This window comes from Macrobrachium nipponense, chromosome 1, assembly GCF_015104395.2.
Source record: "Macrobrachium nipponense isolate FS-2020 chromosome 1, ASM1510439v2, whole genome shotgun sequence".
Lineage (NCBI taxonomy): Eukaryota > Metazoa > Arthropoda > Malacostraca > Decapoda > Palaemonidae > Macrobrachium > Macrobrachium nipponense.
In genome coordinates this window covers 145,680,633-145,691,761 of record NC_087200.1, presented here as the reverse complement: position 1 = coordinate 145,691,761, position 11,129 = coordinate 145,680,633, and positions in this window count along the sequence as shown.

Genomic DNA, 11,129 nt, shown 5'->3' with positions numbered 1-11,129 from the left:
CTGCGTTATTCTTTCAAGAAATGTTTGATTTCAGTTGAGCAGTACTTTATGGTACTATTGAAAAAAGGTCAATGTCACTTTTTATTGCATCTAGTTCACCTAAATTATTGGCATTGCAATTCCACTGCATATATATATATATATATATATATATATATATATATATATATATATATCTATATATATATATATATATATATATATATCATATATATACATATATATGTATATATATAGATATATATATATATATATATATTATATATATTATATTATAGATATATATATATTTACATACCATAATATATATGTATATTATATATATATATATATATATGATATATATATATATATATATATATATATTATATGTATGTATGTATGTATATAATTAGCCCCCTTGGAAAATATGCTGCGGACGCCCGAGAGAGAGAGAGAGAGCACAGTCTGTCTTGAAGTTTAGAGTAAACAAAACAAATCCTTACGTTCGTGTTGCCATGTCAACTTAATTCCAGGTTGTCTGCACGAAACAATGACATGGAAATTTTCAAATGTGTAGTATACAGATTTGGAAATTCTTTTATAAGGTCAGAGCCTCCTCAAACTCCAGATCTTGCTTTTACTTCTATATATACATTGTAAGAACTATAATTCTGTAATTACTCTTTACTTGAAAGAACATTAAGTTGATTTGGGGCACGCATCGTTCAATTGCAGTAATTTTATTTTGGAATCGTATTGAAATGAAACCAAGCAGAGGTATCATCGTCTCTGCGCACTTTAACCAGAGCGTTGCCGGTTATAAAAACTACATCTTGTCGGTAAATTACGTTGATCTCGCACAAACCACTCTCATATGAATAATCAGGTCACACTTGTGACATATCGTTTAAAATTCAGAGCATACAAGTAACTCGTTATAAACGCTAATTCGGTGGACATTAGCGTAAGTATAGCCCAGAAACTGAACCAATTTCACGACACCAAACCATGAATTTGGTGTTGAAAAGTTGTCGCAGTTAGTATGTTAAGTAACTCCATATCCCTTTTTATTATGTTAATCTTATTTCATCATTAAAACAAGACTAAGGTAAGACCTTTTCGCTTTCCCCTGTGTCATTCATTGTAAGCGTCATCATTCCGTAGTTGATAGAACTATAGTAGATTCACATCAACGGCACATCTGATGCCTAGGACAGTCCCTTACGACTCTCCTGATTGGCTGTTGATAAGCCAATCACAGGGCTATAAACTCTGTCTCTCGAGAGAGTTCACATAGGCAGGATATAGTTCCACCTCTCCTAAGGGAAGACTCAACAGAAAAGTCAGGTGTGGTTGGTAGTTCTGATTTTAGTTTCTAGGACCCGACCGTTCGGACTCTATGAATCACCCACCAGCCGTGTCCTACGGGGGTGACTGCCATAATACCACCATCGCCTGACAGGGTTCTAGGTATGTTGATTCCCGTTTTTTTTTTTTTTTTTTTTTTTTTTTATTCGCGGTAAGTTTATTCCCAGTATTTTTGATTCCCGGTGTTTTGATTCCCAGTATTGTTGATTCCCGGTGTTTTGATTCCCAGTATTGTTGATTCCCGGTAGTTTGAGTCCAACTTATTAACGAAGAAATAATGAGATTCTGGTAATTTTTTTTATTTTTTACCACCTTCCCTTGTAAATTTGATTTGTAAGTAAATGGTCTAGTGGCCCATTTACCCAAATAAGAGTTTATTCATTAATGATAATTTCAAGAACACCATTAGAATAAAAAAAGGAAACATGTAAAGTCTTTGTACAGAAACAATATTTATTAAAAATATTACTCAAAATTTGTTTGACAAAAAATACTTATAAAAATGTATTAAAAACAGGGGTAAATGCTAGTTTTAATTGTAAAATCCTTGCAACAGCTCTCAGGAAATACTTTTTTTTCTGTAAATCATACCGCAAAACAATATTTTTTAGTCGCTCATTCAAGTCCATGTACTTTCGTTTCTCTGGAATACCGTGGCCACTGTCAAACTGAACTTGTTGTATATTGGCCAAGCTCTTCTTTTCTTAATGCTAAAATTAACTTCCAGATATTAGGATGAACACCTGAAACAACACTCTGCAGAGCACAGTGGTACCTACCCTTCTAAATTGTTGCTGGTGCGAGGTTGGTCTTGCAAAGTTCTCTCACGCCAATTCCATATATGCACAGGAAAAAGGGGTGCTATTCGCCTTCGTCGATGACCTCTACCCCTTTCGCACCCAATATAACAGGCTTCAATAGAAGAAATCAATTCTTGAGGTAAGTCCTCGTCGTCTGCAAGCTCGTCAAAACCCTCTACCACATCATCCGTAGAAAGTAGTGACAGGGCAGAAAAACACCTACCTTTCAAACTGAATTCAGCATTTCTGTGATATCTTTCTTTAAAACCCAAATCAACAACCTTGCGATAAGTGGAAAAGGCATGATGAAATATGCATTAAGGAAATGATTACGTACACAGTTCATGTGTGCCTTTTCAAAATCCATCATGTACGCCTGGGGATTTAAATTGGGGCATCATTCCAAGATTTTCGCAAAAAGTCGGTAATATGTTTCTTCTTTCTTGTGTGTTGCATGCATCGAATCATCAAGTCCCTGATTTGTTACAAAAATTAGTAATCTACTTTCATCTGTTTATTTGGAAGTTTGTTTTTGTAAATAAATTGTCAATTTGCTTAATTAATGAAAATTCCTTGTTTTGTAAATAATTTTGTAAATAATTGGTCTGTTGGCTTATTTACCCGAATAGGTATGGTCAACAATACTGGGAATCAACTTACTGGGAATCAAATAACCGGAATAAAAATAAAAACCGGTGCCTACCAGGGTGGGGGCCTCGACCGCAGGTCCCCAGTATCAGCCGAAGTCAATGCCACTGGACGAACACAGTAATTTCTGACACTTTGGAACAGTAGTTATGCAACCTCTTATATACAAACAAAAGGAGAAAGAGGGCAAAAATAAGTGCAAAAAAAATTCTTCAGAGAGAGAAAAGAGCAAAATAAAAATAAAAAGATTCTGCAAGGAGATAAAGAGAGCAAAATAGGGAAGAAAGAGAGCAAAAGAGAGAGAAAGGGCAAAAAAGAGAGAATAAGCGGGCATGTGAAACCGAGAATAAAAAACCATCTTCTAGAAAGTCTCTTGCTGCTGCTACCTTCAGGTGACTAGGCCTAGTTCCGGGCATAGCAAAGCTTACAATGCAGGGACATTGTCTGTTATTTAGCAAAGATAGAACCATTAGGACTGACACCAAGACCTGTCCTTGTACCTGGGAAACAGACTCACTATATAAGAAATAAGTGGCCCTGCCATTTACGATCCTTATCGACCATGTTCAGAAAGTTATTAACGGAACCACACGGCGTATAGTTTTGACTTCTGACAAACCCCTAACACCATTAATGGACTAAATACGGCACTTAATTCGCGTTTTGGTGTGAGAGTCCAAATGCCAGACACAGAACCCGAAAATCAAACCGAGGACCCACAGAGCCTCTGCATCCCCTTCTCACCTTTGAAAACCACTATAACTCGGGTGATAAAGCTACCGCCATTCTCGCAGCAAAACACCTTGTCATGGTTCCTGTGGGCCGATGTACATTTCCGTGTAGCCAAGGTCATGGGTGAAGAAATCAAAGCAGATATCACCATGACGACACTGTCCGAGGAAGTGTTAAATAAAATTACACCTTTGCTACACACACAGCCAGAAAAGATCAAATACGAAGACCTCCACAGGAAGCTCACTGAGATCTACTCCATGCCTGTCCCAGAGAGAGTCCAATGCACCCTGGACCTGATGAACCAGCACCTTGGGGACGCATCACCCAAGGACCCCTTGGACGAATTACAAGGTCTCCTGGTGCCACCTATCTGCGACGAATATGGCAAAAGATGGGAGATTAGCCTATTGTGAGAAATATTCCTGCGGTGCCTTCCTCAGGAGGTGAGGATGCAAATCGTGGAGGCAGACACACTACCAATGGAAGAATTGGTGAATGTTGCGCATGAACTCCATGAGGCCACCAAGGCCTCCGAGCACACTGCAGCACCCGCAGCCCGATAGAAAAGAAGGTCGAGGAGGGGGATACACATGCAATATACAGAAAAAAGGCACCACCACAGCAGCAGAGGATATGGACAAATCCAGCCTGGTGTTATTTCCACCGACAGTACGGGAAAAACGCCAGAAACAACAGGGATTCTTCACCCATGACGCGATCTTGGGGCGCCGAATGCTGTAGACATAGGTGCCATGCAGTTAGTCTTTCCGCCGTCGAGAGAGAACTGCAACTGCTCGTCCAATACCACGGCCACACTAGTAGCCGCAAACAGAAGCCCCATCTGCTGCTATGGAACCCAGACCCACAGAATGTCCATTCTGGGTCATAAGTACGAATGGCCCTTCGTCATTTCGGATGTCAGGTTCCCTCTACTGGGTGCCAATTTTCTGACACAACATGGCCTGCTGATGGATGTTAGCTGTATATGCCTTCTAGACACTGGAACCTGCCGCTTCCACCCGCTCACTGCTGGCCTGGGAATGACCGCTGTATGTGCTGCCGCATCGTCCAAATACAGCACCCTCCTACACGAATTCCCAGACGTCTTCAAGCCAGAGCTACACCAGGTGCCGGGAACACACGCCAAGCATGGCATCTACCACCATGGGCCCACTGACACATGCCAAAAAGCTCCAGGATGTTAAACAAGCATTCCCAGAAATGGAGAGAATGGGCATTTGCAAGAAGGCATCAAGCCCATGGGCGTCCCCCCTCCACATGGTGAAGAAGCCAGACGGTTCCTGGAGGCCCTGTGAGGACTATCGTTGATTGAACCTGGTGACAATGCCTGACCATTACCCCCTGCCAAACATGCAGGACCTAACAAGAGCCCTACACGGCGCCAAAATATTTACTGAAATGGATCTACTTAAATCTTATTTTCAGGTGCCAGTACACCCCGACGATGTTCCAAAGATGGCCATCATCATGCCCTTTGGAACATACACCTTCTCCTACTCCACCTTTGGGCCTCAGGAATGCCAGGACCACATTCCAACGACTGATGGACAGCATCCCGGGGGATCTGCCTTTCTGCGTCTGCTACATGGACAATATCCTGGTCTTCTCCAGGTCTCTGGAAGGGCACCTGGAACACGTCCAGGCCGTGCTGAAATGACTTCAGGAGAACGGTTGGATCGTCAGATTTGACAGATGTTCCTTCGGCGTAGCGAATGTGGACTTCCTGGGACATGAGGTCTGCCCAACAGGCATCCGCCCCATGGCCTCCAAGGTAGAGGTAGTAAACAACTCCCCTACCCCAAAGATGATCAAGTCCTTGCAGGAGTTCCCCGGTGTGGTCAATTACTACTAATAATTCATGCCGGACATCGCTCACATCATGTATCCCCTGACCAAAGTGCTGAAGGGGAAACCAAAGACACTGACGTGGGAAACGCTGCAGCAGAGGGCACTCAAGCAGACTAAGGCAGTTCTCGCCAGAGCCACCTAGCCTACCAGGATCCCACCATCCCCCTGAGACTTATCACCGATGCCAGCAACATTGCCTGCGGAGCCGTGCTTGAGCAGATAGTGGACGGGTGTCCCCTGCCCACTCTCCGTTTTCAGAAGTAAGTTGAAGCCACCTGAAATCTGCTGCAGTGCATTCGACAGGCAACTGCTGGCAATCTACCAGGCTATGCGACACTTCAACTACCACCTAGACGGCAGACCCATCACCATCCTGACGGACCACAAGCCTTTGGTACATGCTTTCACAAAGGCTGGGATGCGTGGTTGGTGAGACAGCAGCAGCACTTGGCCATTATATCCAATTTGGGTGCACCATCAGCTTTGTCCCCGGAAAGAAGAACCTGGTAACCGAAGCCCTGTCATGGATTGAAATGAATTCGGTCCACCTGGACATTAACTACAAGGACCTGGTGAAGGAACAAGCCAGAGACCCTGAAACGCATTATTAAATTTTTATTAATCATTAATAATTGTCTTGATACCAACAAGATATAGTAGTCATTATTAATTATGCATTATTAAATTATTATTAATCATTAATGATTGTCTGGGGGGCGAGTACTTGTAAAGATGACTTTTCTTACCCATTTATTACCCTTTGATCACGATCTTGTATCTCATTTAGCTAAGCAGCAAAAATAAAAATGTATATGTTTGTGTGTAGAATTTCCTGGCCTTTCTCCTGATATATAATTCATCAATGTATGTCCATTATGCAGGCCTGTACCTAGAGTTTTTTATGGGGGGAGTCATTTTTCCCAAAACTGGACCTTTTCTTCTATAAAGTCATTGCATATATAGATAATTACAAGATGAAATACTTGAAAATGTACATGGATATCTATAGGTACATTTGTTGTTCATACATGAATTATATATTGGTGGAAAGACCGGAGAGTTCAACACACAATGATGTACAATAGAATTTAGCAAGGTGTTACAGTGGAACAAAAATAGCTGAAGGATGTTGTCCTTACAAATACTCCCCCCCCCCCCCCACATAAAAAATGATTATGTAATAATGATTGGATGAAAAATATCTTGGAGGCAGGAGGCAACCCCTTGTCCTTGTGACACTTGTTGTGGGGCGTCATTGAATGTTGAGTCCTTCGGCGTTGCTGGCTGACGGATGGCCCTCCCCTCCTGGCAGTTGCCTGAGGGGTTCTACTGTCAACTGAGGGCAACCAAGAATGTGGATGGAGCTGCATTGTTTGCGGTGGCGGCATGGACATGACGTGGGCCCCCAGGTGCAGCAGTGGCGTAGGTTGGGCTGAGGAAGTTCCCAGTGTGGCAGCGGTGTCCGGTGGGCAGAGCAGAACCAAGGAGGCCCATAGGTGTGGCAACAGTGTCAGTTAGCTGAGGAGGACTACAGGCGGCGGTGTCGAAGGATGAGCAGGTCCACAGGTGTGGCAGCGACGTCGGGGAGGCTAAGCAAACCTCAGGAGCAACGGCAGCGTCGGGGCGGGGGGGGGTCGAGGAGGCCCAATTGGCAGTGATGTGGGTAGCCAAGCAGGCCCACATGTGTGGCAGCAATGTCGGGTGGGTAAAGCAAAGCAGCAGCATCAGGAGGTTGCCTGGGGACTCACAGGAGCAGCAATGGCAGCGGGGGAAAAACGGAGGAGGCCCATAGGTTCCGCAGGTTGAGAAGGTATATGGCGTTCCCTGGTTGAGGCAAAGAAGGCTGCGGCATCGAACAGATGTTTCTGGATTGCCTCCTGATGTTGTGTTGGATGACCATCATCCAGCTACCTGTTCTCGTGGCTTGTCTCACTCACAGAACGGACGAAACCGCTCAAAAAATGCCAAAACACACTTGGAAGTTGTGCCGTGATGGGTCCGTTAATGGCATCGGTGTTGTCCTCAGAATGGAGCTTTCAGATACCTAAACTGAGGCGCTGTATTGGTCCACTAAAGGTTCTCTGAAGGTGAGTGGCCGTAATTAGTCCATTAAAGGCTGGGCCTAAACTGCTGTGTCACCATCACTCAGGGGTCACCAGTTGTGAGGACCAGAGAGTAAGACAGGTAACTGGGTACTGATAATTTATTACAGGTAAACACAGGCTATAAAGGAGGCTGCGGACGAATATGTATTATCCTACCGGAACAGAGAGAAACTGGGTCTGGGCCAGAAGGATTTGTGTTTTCTTGCAGACATATTGTTGCGAAACGGGACAGATCCCCCTTTTAGCGTCAAACCTGCAGCCAACGTCAGGTTAACTTGAGTAAGAAGAAGAATCAGTGGCGAGTGCAAGCGACTACGTGACTTATGTCACAGGTATCATTACGAAACTGTGCAGGGGAAGGAAAGCAAAATAACCTGCTATAAACTTTATATTTCTTATAAAACTCTGAAACAAAATTAACCATGTATATAAGATAAAAACCAAGGAAGCATGTCTAGCGAAAACCTTCGTCTACGAGGGAATCCCTTGAGTTTACTTAAGTTACAACACATAATGTAAAACTCGAGTTCGTCATTTACCTTAATATGAATTACCATATCTTGTAGTTAATGCAAAAAGATGAGACACAATAGAGTAAAGCGTCAAGCGTCAAGGATTGTTACGCCATGATGTCACAAAAGTTGTGCTCGAGGGCAACGCCATGCAGTGTGCATAATGCATTCGCTTCCCAGGTGCTGACGAGGATAGAAATAGTGTAGGTTTATCGTGGGGTATCCTACGCAGATGAATAATGAAGCCTAATTTGAGTTTGTATTGATAATCATTAAGTGAGCAATCCGATTATATGGGTATTGTGTCAGATTTCTCTATATTTTTTTATCTCTTAGTCTGCTTCACAGACAGAATTGCAATGGCCACATGCCACTTTAATTCTTTAATTCATTGAGTTGTTGTATTAAATGTTTCCTGTGACCTTTTCACGTGTAATTAACTTGTACATAACGTGGGGCAATGTTTTGAGTGTAATTATAGATTATTTTTTTAATAAAAGTGTGTAAAACTGTAAACTTTGCTTCCTCAATCCCTCCACCGAGTTGTAGTCTATTCCTTCAGACCTTGTTATCGCCCAGACCACCTGGCTAGAATCTAAGTAAGTCAAGAGCGAATACTTCATGATGGATATCTATAGGTACAATTGTTGTTCATACATGAATTATATATCGACAGAAAGGCCAGAGAGTTCTACACACGATGACGTACAATAGAATTTAGCAAGGTTTTTACAGTGGAACGAAAATAGCGGAAGGACGTTGTCCTTTCACCTTCTACCTGATTAGATGTTATTCAAAGTACTGACTTTGGTTAACAGAATTTTACTTATTATGTTGAAAAGTTTGCACTGAAATTCGAGTCTTCAGTTTTATTGATTGATTCACTTATTTTAATGATAACATGCATATCACTTTAGTTGTTGTCATGTTGTATACTTCAACTCAACAAAAAAAATATGTATTACTTTGTAAGTACACTTCAATGAAAAGGTCACAGAAAATATGGACATCCAGAAATTGGGGCGGGGGTGTTGGCGGGGTCGCCCCCAGACACCCCCTCGGTACGGGCCTGTTATGTCCTTCGTTATTACCATTTTATTGACTGCTAAGAAACAAATTCTTCTCTATCTGTATGCGAGTCGGGGAACCAGGGTCGGGGTCGGACACTCCGACTCCATTTCCTTCTGCACACTGTTGTGTCTATCAGGTGGGCAGGTAATAAATCATCAGTACCCAGTTCCGTTTCACTGCAACTTCACAACCTTGATATTATGACTTTTTTATATACTGCAATGTTTGTGTGTTTTATACCTAACTAGCATTACCTTTTATATTCTAATTTCATGGTTTGTTACATCCAAACTAAATTATGCAGGGTCATCAGAGTCCAATACTACAGATCCCTGGTCAGTGAGCATTAAAGACCTCCATTGCATTATGGGCACAAGAGCTAAAAATTCTGGCATTGTACTAATCCCTATTCTTTTATATTTATATAGAATAGCTGTAATGGGAAAAATATTCCTTTAATTATTAGTGATTTATTTAGGAATTGATTCATCATCCTCCTCTAATATCTTTACACTACTTTTCCAATTAAGAGTAATTGGAACTGTGAAATGTTTTTGTTGTGGACACGAGTGCATGGCAGTATAGCTAGTCCCTTGTTTTGTTTTTCTCTCACTTTTAGTGTGGTAGTGCTGCCCAGAATCTTTCGTCTGCATTTTGGTAACACTAAAAGTCACATGTAAGAATCACGAATGCTCTCGTGTGAGGAGGATGTCAACCAGTCCATTCTTCATTTTGGCTATTTTACAAAATTAATCATGCAAATTATTATCTATCCCTTGCAAGGGGTCTAGTCCAGGAATCTAGTCCAGGAGTTCTGAAGACTAGGTAAATTAACCAAGTGCAGGAGACTAGGCCTGGGAGAAATTTGGCATGATGCAATGTGTAATAAAGAAACAAGCTGAGTACCAGGAATTTTCTTCAATACCCCTAAAATGGAAATCAGCACTTCAATTGCCTCCCAGTGGGAAGACATCGCCTGGCCTCATCAGTAATAAGACCCATACACACAATGAATATCATGTAATAGCAGGTAGAACATGTCTACCCTAATTCCCAGGTAGTGTAATGGTCATTAGTCTTCATACCCACCGTGTCAACTATGACACAGTACCATTCTCTGACCCGTGTCTCCAGGCAAGAAGACTGACAAAAGTGTATATGTATACAAATAATATTCTTATTCTCGTATCTTAATGTCATGGTGAGGGAAAATTCGCCCGCGACATTTGGTGGCAGCTGTGTTGGATCTGTAGTCCAATGCTGTTGATCCAGACCCACTGTGCCTATATATTATGTAGGTCACTTATAATGTTTTGTCGTATTGTATGCATTTCTTTATGCAATATTGTTGATTTTTATCTGATTAAGGTCATGACTTGGTTACATGCATATTCATTATTTCTGTAGGGAGATGTATGGCATTGTCTCTTAATGTAGTTTACATTTTGTTATTTGATTATATATAAGTGTTTGAAATATTGTAACAATGGCGACTGGTAATGATGAATCATATATTGATCTAATTCAATTAGAACAAGAAACACAACAAACATTACAGACAGTTAAGAGCTTCACTCAATCCTACCAGGATGTTTGGTCTCAAGTGGGAGATTTATCAAATCAAATCAAGGACTTGGACCAGAAGTTGGTTGGCATACAGGGGACAATACAACATTTAACACCCAAACATAATAACACTCAACCATCCATAATGTCTACACCACATACATCTCACATTCCATGTAATGAACAAAGGAATAATGTAAAACATTTTGTACAAGAATTCATAGTGCCCTGGTTGGGAATGCAATTATGGTCTTATGGGTCTTGTCTTATAGGAAATTGTCAGAGTTTTTGCTCTTGTAGTACTGGTTTGGTACATCTTACAGGATAGAGTACACCACTTAACAAACCCCTTTGAGATTCAAGTTTAGAGTCGTTTGATAATCATTAGGACGCCTCAATAGGAGTAAATTCTGTCTTCACATGTGGAGAACTCTTTTGTTGCAGAGTGATGTGACATCCTGTGTAACAAGAGT